At 41.0% G+C, this 10,349-nt stretch overlaps 1 pseudogene; it reads left to right on the top strand.

Annotated features, from left to right (window-relative positions):
* Nucleotides 1-8,931: 8,931 nt before the first annotated feature.
* LOC102823296 lies at nt 8,932-9,558 on the top strand (annotated as a pseudogene).
* Nucleotides 9,559-10,349: the final 791 nt, after the last annotated feature.

Below are 10,349 nucleotides of genomic sequence, written 5' to 3'. Positions count from 1 at the left end.
GAAAACAGCAGTACAGGGAGCAGAAATAAGCATCCAAACCTTTCAACTCAACAGATTTATTATTCCTAGAAATATTTCCACATATATGCAAAGATTATGCACAGAGATCTATACTGGAGTATTATATGCTATTTTTTGTTAAGTGCTATCAAGCTTTTTCTTACTCATAGACATCCTATAGAGAATTTCCAAGGCTTAAAATGTTTGTGGGAGCAGAAAGCCCCATCTTTCTCCAGTGGAGCAACTGCTGGGTTTGAACTACCAACCTGTGGTTAAGCTCCATTCCTTATTGCACTGAGCCACCACACTCCCAGAATATTAAATTGTTGTTGTTAAATGCCATCGAGTCAATTCTGACTCAACAGCCTCCTGCATAGGGTTTCTGAGGAGCAGCTAGTGGATGTGAGCTGCCGACTTTGTGGCTTTATCCTACAGCATCACACCAAGACTCTGGAGTATTAGTAGAACAAAAACTAAAAACATCCAAAATGCCCTCTGAAATGTTCAGATTAATTATGATACAATTGAATCAAAGATTTAGAAGCCATTTTAAAAGAATCTGTGTTTGTGTAACAGATCTATTTGTCATATATGTTGCCTTGGACATATATGAATATATTTCAGGTTTGTTATGAGTTGGAATCCACCCTACAGCAATGGGTTTTGTTATTTGGAGAGAGTGTATCTGAGACATTTTTTTTAAAAATGAAAATTATTTTTAAGTATTTTATTATGATTATGTTTAGATATAAGGAGCTCTGGTAGCGTAGTGGTTACGAATTGGGCTGAGAACCTTAAGGTCAGCTGTTCGAAACTACCAGCCGCTCCGTGGGAGAAAGATGAGGCTTTCTACTCCCGTAAAGATTTACACCCTCGGAAACCCTGTACAGGGTCGCTATGGGTTGGAATCGACTCGACCGCACTTAACAACAACAACAACATGTTTAGATGTATATTTAAAGATATTTAAGCATATATACAGAGTCCTGGTGTGGTGCTGTGGGTTAATGCATTGGACTGCAAAGTTGGTTTGAACTGCAAGGTTGGCTCCTTGGAAACCCTATAGAGAGTCACTATGACTGACTGAACAGCACTTACAACAATAGCAAGCATATATACATGTGAAGGTCAATGTATAGAATGAGCCTGGAAGAATACATATGACTTATTTGTCATAGAATCACATGAGAAGGGTTAAGAGTATGGACTTTGATGCCCAACCTCCTAAGTTTGAAACCTGCTCTGCCACTTACTAGCTGTGTGATCTCTTTAGATCCTTCAGTCTCCTCTTCTGTGAAGCGTATGTGTGTGAGAAAGGATTGCTTAGAAAAGATCTTTACACATCCAACTGACTCAAACCAGCAAATCCTATACAAACATTTATCAGTATGATCAAGGAAGAATTTTAGGGTTTTGCTCTTAACCATTGTTTTATTTAGCCCTTGCACAAAGATATCTATAATCTAAAATGAAAATCAAATTGAGGAATTTTGATGCTACTTTTCTAACCATGATAAAATTGTATGGAAATGTCAGAGCATAGAGCTCCGGGACCTCCTGCCCATTCACTGGTAAATGAACTAGAGTACTCAGAGTAAATAATTACTGCTGTACTGTCTCAAGGGCAGGAAATTACTGCTCCTTCCCCTTAATGAATCCCACAGTGCTGAGTACACAGCGGGTGTGCACGAAATGTTTGCTGATAATGATAATGATGAGGATACTGACAGCTGTGATACACTATAAAGCTTAATTTAAAAACCATCAGGAAAATGTGGTCCTTCTGAATTTTGTCTGTATGGAGAACTAATTCTGTTAGATTATTAATAAAGTAATTGAGCACACATTGTTGCTATTGATTGTCTTGCTATCACCCTGCGTTTTTGCTCATTAGCATGACCTAATTATTATTTTGCATGACTCAGAGGACAGAGCAAGGTTCGTTTCTGTATTTTAGTTTTAAAAGTTGGTCTCCTGAAAGCTCTTTCTAAATTAAATGTCTAGAAGGGAACATTATCAGCTGAATTATATTTAATCCCTGCAGCAACATTTGCAGGAGTGTGACTGTTTTCTGTCTCCTGAAATTGCCTTGCTACTCTGTTTCTATAATGACATTGTCTATGCATGAAGACAATGACTTCATTGAAAGATCATGGTGCCTCTCCATTTTATCTACCTTCCAACTTTTGAAGTAAAGCTTCAAATATTTATTTAAATGTTATGCTGCCTCTCTTGTGTAGTCACCTGAAGCATCGGCTAGACAATTTATTAATTACTCTTACTCCTCTCATCGGCAAAATCTGGAATTAGTCTTTAATGATGGAGACCTGTTTCTTAGAGGCTGGTACAGTGGAGACTGCAATAATAAAAACTCCAAACAAGATACGTGCAGGGAACGAGAGTCAGGACTCTGGGTATAGGTGGTCCTCCTCCTAGATAGTTGTATGTGACAGCATCTGGGCAAGAAAGAGATACCCCAATAATCATTTAAAAAAAGAAATTTTAATACAAAGAATAAAGAACTAGTTTTAGGATATTTCAGCTCCTGTCACCCAGTTTGTCTTACAGTTGTAATAGTTGTTGTTGTTGTGAAATGCCATCACAGGCAGTCCTGATGTGATGCTGTAGGATAAACATTGGACTGCTAACCACAAGGTTGACAGTTCTAACTCACCACTTGCTCTTCAGAAACCCTAGACAAGGTTGCTATGAATTGGAACCAACTCGACAGCACTTAATTTTTTTTTTTTTTTTAATTTGGAGTCTTTTCTCCCCCTAAGCAGTGCAGAGATGACCCAATAGAATGAGGAAATCATCAAAAAGTATCATTAATATAATAGGCAAGTAAAATTTTTTTGAAGATAATAAAAAAAGATTACAACAGTACCTCAACAGGCTACTGCCAGAAGAGTAAGCCAAATGTAGAACAGAACATGGAACTAGGGATATCATTGCTGATGTCAGATGGGTCTTGACTGAAATCAGAGAATACTAGAAAGATGTTCACTTGTGTTTTATTGATTATGTAAAGGCTTTTAAATGTGTGGATCATGACAAACTATGGGTACCATTGCAAAAAAATGGATATTCCAAAACACTTAACTGCTCATGAGGAACCTGCACACAGAACAGTTGTTCAAACAGAACAAGGGGATACCGAATTGTTTAAAATCAGAAAAGATGTGCAAAGTTAGACAATGAATAAGGAAGATTGTAGAAGAACTGATGCATTTTAACCACGGTTTGGGGAAGAATGTTAAGAGTACCTTGGACTACAAGAAGAACACGCAAATCTGTCTTGGAATTAGTACAGCCAGAAAATTCCTTCTAGAAGTTTAGATGGCCAGATTTCATCTCTCAGCCTTTGGACATATTACCTGGAGGAATCAGTCCCTGGAGGAGGACAGTATGCTTAGTAAAGTGGATGGTCAGTGAAAAAGAGGAAAACCCCCAAGGAGATGGACTGACACAGTGGCAGCAGCAGTGGGCTCAAATGTAACAATTGTGAGGATGGCACAGGACTAGGCTGTGTTTCATTCTGCATAGGGCTGCTAAGAGTTGGAATAGACTTGATGCAACAACAACAGTGCAAATTTTAACTTCTCTCCATTAAGTGCATCCACTTTCCATTCCTGCCTTGAGTTTATTGTACTTTCTAAAATATAAGAGGAGTCTGGTGTGCTGCTGTAAATCAGCACTGGACTGTTAACCACAAGGTTGGTGGTTCAACTCCACCACCCCCTCCTTGGGAACACTATACAGGGTCGTTATGAGTCAGAGTTAACTCAACAGCACTTAACAAGATCATCATATCAGATGCTTTTTACTGTGTATCATTAGAAAACTCAACTGAAAATAGTTGTTTGTTAGGTGCCGTCGAGTCGGTACCAACTCATAGTGACCTTATGCACAGCAGAATGAAACACTGCCCGATCCTGGGCCAAACTCACAATTATTGCCACACTTGAACCCACTGAGGCTGCCACTTTGCCAATCCATCTCATTGGGGGTCTTCCTCTTTTTCTCTGACCCTCCACCCTACCAAACATGATATACTTCTCCAGTGACTCCTTGACAATATGTCTGAAGTGTGAGAGACGAAGTTTGGCCATCTGGCCCCAGAGCACTCTGGCTGCACTTCTTCCAAAATACATCTATTGGTTCTTTTGGCAGTCACGGCACTTTCAATATTCTCCTCTAACACCATAACTCAAAAGCATCAATTCTTCTAAGGCCTTCCTTATTCACTGTCCAGCTTTCGCATGTATATGAGGTTATTGAAAATACCATGCTTTTGGTCAGGAGCACCTTAGTCCTCAAGCTGACATCTTTGCTCTTCAGCACTTTAAAAGGGTCTTGTGCAGCAAATTTGCCTAATGTAATACATCGTTTGATTTCTTGACTGCTGCTTCCATGAGTATTGATAGTTGATCCAAGATGAATGAAGTCCTTTATCAATGAGGAAAACAGCAGCATCTCAATCATCCAGGTTCTTTTTTATCTTCCTACACTGATTATATCAAAGTCTTGGTTTTGTTCCTTTTGTTGATGTGAAGTGTTGCCGACTCAGTTCCGACACATAGCAACCCTGTATAGGGTTTCCTAGGAGCAGCTGGTGAGCTTCAACTGCCAACCTTGCAGTTCAAATGGCTTTGCAGTCTGGTTTAGGCAAATCTTTTCTGGAAGTAAGATGGCTACCAGAATTACAAGCTTCACATATAGATATGACCACAGTTAATGAGTGAACAAGATATTCCTCTTAAGAGTTCCCTAAGCCAGTCTAACACACATACTGCACTGGAAAGAACTGAGAACATTAGAGAAAATGTGTAATGAAAGGAAGCATCTAAAGAAGACCCAGAAGGAGGATCCTAGAGACAGAGCCTTCCGGTGGGGAGCAATAACTTTTGAGTGCTTGACTCCCAAGATTCCCTCCATTCTTCTCCAACCCCAGCACACCCCAACCCCTCCAGAAAACTACACCACCAAGCACTTTGGTCAGGGGGATCTCCTTTTCACAACCCACTGTAAAAGGCCTTGGGGGAAGACAGTTGTCAGCCCAACAAAAGAAGGTAGAGAAAAGAAGAGAGAGAAAGTGGGGGAAAGGTAGAAAGCCCGTTTAGACCAGAGCTTTAAACTGGAGTCTCATTAAAAATATACTCCTTGTTCTGTGCCTTGCACTTGTATTAGCTAAAGGACTGTTAGAAACACTGCTCCTGTGGGTTACAGGGAGTCCCGGTGTGGCGCTCTGAGCTAATGCACTGGACTACAAAGTCTATTTGACTACAAAGTCTATTTGACCCTAAAGTTTGGTGATTCAAGCTCATTAGTTGCTCCTTGAAAACCCTATACAGGGGTCGCTATTGGTCGGAACCAACTCAACGGCACCTACTACCAACAACAACTGGTTACAGTATGCTCCTGATACTTCTCAAAATACAGTTAAGAGTTTAGGACTGTGGGAACTAGGTTCATTTTGGTTTCTAGAAGAATCAGAACTTGAATTCAGACTTAAAGAGTGGGAAAGAGCAAGGCAAAGTGCAATCTCCCCCCATAAAAATGAGTGGAGTGGTGTTGCAGTACAACCCTGCTCCTTAAAGGTCCTGCTCCAGTCTCTCCTGCCAAAATACAGTGGTGAGAGCAAGGACAGGTAGGACAAATGCGGCTTTGATAGACATTAATACCAGGTATTAATATGCATTTCTGATTTTGACAAAATTTTCAGGCCACCTACAGAAATGAGCTCTGAAGATACTAAATATACTCATCCTACTCATCACATAAAATCTGTTTCTCCTGGAGGACAGAATGATAGGATTATATTAAAGTTCTGATTTTCTAGCTGGTATCTAGTCGTTCCCACTCTGACAAGGCAGTGTTGAGTGGAGCACAGTGTCATTGGCTAGTTTAGAAAAAATAAAACCAATGCAACTTTTTTATATGAAACTGTAAAGAAAACAAATAAACGACATTCCTATCAACGGAGAAAAGATTGAAGTTGTTAAGGACTTCATTTTTCTTGGATCAACTATCAACACTCACGGAAGCAGCAGCCAAGAAATCAAACAGTGTATCACATTAGGCAAATCTGCTGCACAAGACCTTTTTAAAGTGTTGAAGAGCAAAGATGTCAGCTTGAGAACTAAGTGCACCTGACCCAAGCCATTGCATTTTCAATAACCTCATATGCATGTGAAAGCTGGACAGTGAATAAGGAAGACCATAGAAGAATTGATGCTTTTGAGTTATGGTGTTAGAGGAGAATATTGAAAGCGCCCAGGGCTTCCAGAAGAACAAACAGATCTGGGATGGAAGAAGTGCAGCCAGAGTGCTCCTTAGAGGCCAGGATGGCCAAACTTCATCTCTCATACTTCAGATGTATTGTCAGGAGGGACCAGTTGCTGGAGAAGGATATCATGTTTGGTAGGGTGGAGGGTCAGAGAAAGAGAGGAAGACCCCCAGCAAAAGGGATTGCAAAATGGTAGTATCAATGGGCTCAAGCATGGCAACAATTGTGAGGTTGGCCCAGGACCAGGCAGTATTTCATTCTGTGTGCATAGGGTCACTATGAGTCGGTACCAACTTGATGGCACCTAACAACAACAACAACATCTAAGACTAAAGAATGTTATGTCACAAGTTCCCTAAGCAAAAGCATCATTAATGAATGTGCTGTGTTTTACCACCTCCCTTTTGTTTTAATGAGCCTTGGTGATATAATGGGTTAACTGTTGGGCTGTTAAGTGCAAGGTTGGCTCTTCAAACCCACCAGCTGTACTGCAGGAGAAGATGAGGCTATCTGCCCCCATAAGTACTCACAGTCTCAGAAACCCTCCGGAGCAGGTCTCCTCTGCCCTATAAGGGACTGTGAGTCCAAATCAACTCAACAGCAGTTAATGTTTTTGTTTTTTAATTTCACTAGGATTTGTTTCATTTTTCCTCTCTTAGAATACTGTTAGGAATTCTGTACTGCGTTCAAGAATATTTGCCATCTTTAAATTGGAAGAGTTAAGGATCATATCTTTAATATTGAAGTAGTCTATGAAGAAATAGCTCTTTAATGAAATCGTTGTTAAGTGCCATCGAGTCAATTCCCACCCATAGCGACCCTGTATAGGGTTTCCTTGAAATTAGAGGGCACAAAATAGTTCGTCGCCTTAAAATATCCCTGTTACAGTAAAAATTAGTTCCATTACTATTCTTCCACATTTTTATCAGTATTATCTTTACAAAACTCTGCTCAAAATTTGATTATGTGACCTTAAATGGGTAATATGTCATTCTACAGTAAATAATAGATAACATGGACTGTTAATCACAAAGTCAGCAGTTCAAACCTACCAATTGCCCTCTGTTGCTGTTGCTAAATACCTTTGAGTTGGCTTTGACTCAGAGCAATCTTGTACAGGGTTTACAAGGAGCAGCAGGTGAGTTTGAACCACTGACCTTAAGGTTAGCTGTCTACTGCTTACCTTACAGTACCACACCAGTACCCTCATAAACTCAATGTTGTTATTAAGTACCTTCGAGTGTGTTCTGACTTACAACGATGCTTTATAGGATTTCTTTCTTACAGCTTGTGGGTTTGAACTACCAACCTTGTGGTTTTCTATTCAATGTGGATCCTGCATTGCCACACCAAGAGTCTATTTGTCAGAATTAACTCAACAGCACCTAACAGCAACAACAACAAGTTGACAGGGATGGTGTTTTTAGATGACCTCTGTGCCATAGGATAGAATTGGACATCTAACCACAAAGTCATCATTTCAAAGCCATCAGCTGTTCCTGGGAAACCTTACACAAGGTCGCTGTGAGTTGGAACTGGCTCAAAGGCACTTAACAATCACCACCACCACCACAACACATACTGTAGGATAGAATTGGACTGTGAACCACAAGGCCAACAGTTCAAACCCGCCAGCTGTTCCTTGGAAACCCTATACAGAGTCACTATGAGTCAAAAATGACTCGATGGCACTTAACAATATGACCTCTTATAGGTCCCTGGTGGCTCAGTGGTTTAAGTGCTGGGCTATTAATCTCAGGGTTGCCAGTTCTAACCCACCAGGTACTCCACAGTAGAAAGATTAGGCTGTCTGCTCTTGTGAAGATTTACAGTCTTAGGAAAACTTCAAGAGGAATTCGACTTTGTCCAGCAGAGTGGGTATAGGTGGAATCAACCCCAAGACTGTGGTCTTCATGTAACTTGCTGAACATAAGTACACTCCTAAGTAATTTAGGATTTAAAGCTTGGTGGTGGTGGTGGTGGTGTGCAGTGGAGTGACTTGTGATTCATAGCGAGCTTGCATAGGGTTTCCAAAGCTATAAATCTTTATGGGAGCAGATAATCTCCTCTTTCTCCTGCGGAAAGGCTGGTTGTTTCAAATTGGTGACCTTGAGGCTAACAGCCTGACTCATAACCACTGTTCTAGCAGAGTCCATTAAAATCATGAAACATTTAGGACGCAATAACAATGAAAGTGCTGCTGTTTGTTAAGTGCTGTTGAGTCGGTTCCAACACAGAGTGACCCTGTATAGGGTTTCCAAGGAGCGGCTGGTGGGTTTGAAGTGCTGACCTTTGGGATAGTGGTCCATTGCCTATCCTATAGCTCTACAGCAGGACTCTAAGCAATGAAAGTAAACATTTCAAGGTGTAGGCTATAGGAGATGCAACTAAAGTGGTGCTTACAGGTAAATTTATAATCACAAGTGCATTTATTTTTTAAATGAAGTTAAAGTTGAAATAAGCTATGTGGTGCTATTGGATAAGCATTGGACTGTGAACCAGAAGGTCAGCAATTCGAGCCCACCAGCCACTCCCAGGAGGAAAATGAGGCTTTCTGTTTCTATAAAGATTTACAGTCTCAAAAATCCTATATAGCTCTTCCGGTCCCTGGCATGCCAGGAGTTGCGGGCCTCAATGCAGACATGGCCAAGTCCAAGAACCACACCACACACAACCAGTCCCGAAAATGGCACAGAAATGGTATCAAGAAACCCTGATCACAACGATATGAGTCTCTCAAGGGGGTGGACCCCAAGTTTCTGAGGAACATGCGCTTTGCCAAGAAGCACAACAAGAAGGGCCTGAAGAAGATGCAGGCCAACAATGCCAAGGCCATAGATGCACGTGCCGAGGCTAGCAAGGCTCTCATAAAGCCCAAGGAGATCAAGCCTAAGATCCCAAGGGGTGTCAACTGCAAGCTCAGTCGACTGGCCTACATTGCCCATCCCAAGCAGGGGAAGTGTGCTCGGGCACGCATTGCCAAGGGTCTGAGGCTCTGTCGGCCAAAGTCCAAGGCCAGTGTTAAAACTAAGGCTGAAGCTTCAACCAAGGTTTCAACTAAAGCTCCAGTCAAGGCCTCAGCTAAAGCTCTAGCCAAGGCCTCAACTAAAGCCCCAGCCAAGGCCTCAACTAAAACCCTAGCCAAGGCCTCAACTCAAGCCCCAGCCAAGGCCTCAACTCAAACCCCAGCCAAGGCTTCAACAGTAGCCCCAGCCAAGGCCTCACCTCAGGCTCCCAAAGGTGCCCAGGCCCCCACAAAGATGGAATAGAGTTCTCCATCTGAGGACAGAAGCATGACCCTTTGGGCTACCATATGTATGGAGCTGGTGTCCTCCTGTGCTGTTTGTACAAATAAATATGAGGCAGGAAAAAAAAAAAAATCCTATATAGGTGCTATGGTTTGCCAGAAAAAGTAACAAATCTGTGTTGGAAGAAGAACAGTCAGAATACTCCTTAGAAGCCAGAGTGGCAAGACTTCATCTCTCATATTTTGGACATATTATCAGAAGGGGCCAGTTCCTGGAGAAGGACAGTATGCTTGGTAAAGTGAAGGTTCAGTAAAAAAGAGGAAGACCCCCAAAGAGATGGACTGACACAGTGGCAGCAGTAATAGGCTCAAATTTAACACTTGTGAGGTTAGCACAGGACCAGGCAGATCCGTTTTGATATTTAATATTCGTTCTGTTGAGCATACAGTTGCTATGAGTCAGAACCAACTTGATGGCACCTAACAGACACAAATTTCTTTTATATCAAATATATGTATATGTTGAACTTTGACTCAGTATTATAGAAAAGATTAAAGAGTACAAAATCTACAATAATACTTGGGTTCAAATTCTAGCTCTGCTACTTACTATCTGTAACCACTCCATTTTGCAGTTTCCTCATTTATTAAAAAAAAAAATTAAACCAAGTTAATAAAATAATTTAATATACATAAAACCTTACAATATGAACTGGCTCATTTCAATTGGCAAATACATATTATTATTACTGTTGTTAAGTGCCATCCAGTTTGTTTCAACTTATAGGGAGTTGCTGATAAGTTTCAGCTAGT

Source organism: Chrysochloris asiatica, unplaced genomic scaffold, assembly GCF_000296735.1.
Source record: "Chrysochloris asiatica unplaced genomic scaffold, ChrAsi1.0 scaffold00032, whole genome shotgun sequence".
Lineage (NCBI taxonomy): Eukaryota > Metazoa > Chordata > Mammalia > Afrosoricida > Chrysochloridae > Chrysochloris > Chrysochloris asiatica.
The sequence above is the reverse complement of the archived record's forward strand: the minus strand, read 5'-3'. Positions and strand labels throughout refer to the sequence as shown.